This window comes from Hipposideros armiger, unplaced genomic scaffold (assembly GCF_001890085.2).
Source record: "Hipposideros armiger isolate ML-2016 unplaced genomic scaffold, ASM189008v1 scaffold_266, whole genome shotgun sequence".
NCBI lineage: Eukaryota > Metazoa > Chordata > Mammalia > Chiroptera > Hipposideridae > Hipposideros > Hipposideros armiger.
This window is the reverse complement of record NW_017731616.1, coordinates 2,082,034-2,083,821: the sequence shown is the minus strand read 5'-3', so window position 1 is coordinate 2,083,821 and position 1,788 is coordinate 2,082,034. Positions and strand designations below refer to the sequence as shown.

At 38.3% G+C, this 1,788-nt stretch overlaps 1 protein-coding gene across 5 annotated transcripts in view; it reads right to left on the bottom strand.

The window, feature by feature from the left end:
• The window catches only part of METAP1D (methionyl aminopeptidase type 1D, mitochondrial), a 71,852-nt gene that overhangs the window by 33,769 nt on the left and 36,295 nt on the right, over positions 1-1,788 (bottom strand). The gene's annotated exons all lie outside the window — the stretch shown is intronic.

Here is a 1,788-nt window from a genome sequence, read left to right as displayed (position 1 = left end):
CATCTTAGCTGTGGAGGGCAGGGTCACTGGCCTTCATATGTGGGATCCGAACCGGGGCCCTCTGGCATCCCAAGCCAGTTCTTAACCATCGCGCCACTTGGCCGGCCCTCACTTGACTTATTCTTAAGAGTGCTCTGTGAATTTGTGTACTATACTGTTTCAAATATTTTTTTCAGTTTTCCATTTGCATTTCAACCTTATTTAAAGTGTTTTTGGCCATACACTTGTGTTCACATTGTGGATTTTATGGATTAACCTAGGGAGAATATGACTCTTTAAAATATTTAGTTGTCATATTCAAGACAAGAGATATTTTCACATTTACTGCAGTATTCTTAATATCCCTCAGTAGAGATCTAATGTCTTTTTTCATATAGGTCCTGTACATTTCTCATTATTTGTTTATTCCTAGGTATTTTATATTCTGGTTGCTATTGTAAATGGAATTTTTTCTATTATATTTTCTGCCCAAATATAGGACAGTAGTACTAAACTTACTTTAAAATATCTTAAGTTTTCAAAACTGAAGTATAATATTCCAGTGCCATATTTTTAGGCTCCTTAATATATACAAAAATCAAGCATACATACAGACACACACTTTTTCCACTGGAAAGAAGTGAGATGGGACTGATGGGTTAACACGGCTTTCCTTTCCAGCGCTGCCAACTCACCCGTCTCTTACCTTGCCTGTCCCCAACTATTACCCTCTCTCTTCCCCAATATGAAGCGTTGGACTGGGTAGGCTAAAAGGTGCTCAAGTGTCAGTAAATTCTAAATTCAAGTTACCAAAAAGAGAAAGACGGATTTTTTGGAAAGGGTTTGATATTTAAAATGTTACCAACCCTCTTTCCCCCTGCTCAAAAAAACCCCCAATGACCTAATCATGGGGAGGGGGGAAGAAGTCGAACTTTTTTAGACTTATTATTCTACCTTTATTTATCTAATTTTACAGCTTAGTCTTGTTTTTGTTTTGAAGTATGTGTCTAGACTGGGTTGAGGTATCCATCATCTTTTCAGTGCTGGGGTTCCCGTCTTGATTCGGCCCTTATGTAACTGAAACTGTCCCTACAGGCGCATGAGTGCCTGGATACATTGAGCAAACAGCACAATTCATTACAAAACTTCCCATAGTCTTATAACAGTGAAAAAGAGCAAGAACTTTAAATAAAAATAAATTTAAATCTAATCTGCCAGCCTGCTGGACAGGGACTCTGTATAGCTCTAGTTCTTAGGATCCTCTTATACTCAGTTTGACTTTGCCCTGGGAAGAGCAATTAGTCTTAAAGTTGCAGATGTGGGGGAGGGGTATCCTCTCTCTATTGCTCCCTTAGAGCAAATGATCTGATGTATTTCTCTCCATAAGGTTCAGAATATTACTTCTAACTCCACCTACAACTTTAGAAAATAACTATGCCATACAGTTGACAGAACAACAACAAAAATGACTAGTTTTTTTTGCATTAAAAATATCTGATCCACAAGTAATAGTATGGAAGTTCATTATACTCTAAACGTTTAATAATAAAGTTTTAAAAGCATTTGATCCAACACTAAAAAAATCTTATCTTTCCTAAAGAATACTAAGAAGTATAGGAAATAGGAGGGTTATTTTAAATCTGGGATGCTGTTTATACATGGTAAAAGTGAAGCATTTAAAATGAGCACCGAGGGCCGGCCGAGTGGCGTGATGGTTAAGAACTCGCTTGGGATGCCAGAGGGCCCCGGTTCGGATCCCACATATGAGGGCCAGTGACACTGCCCTCCACAGCTAAGATGCTGAACAAC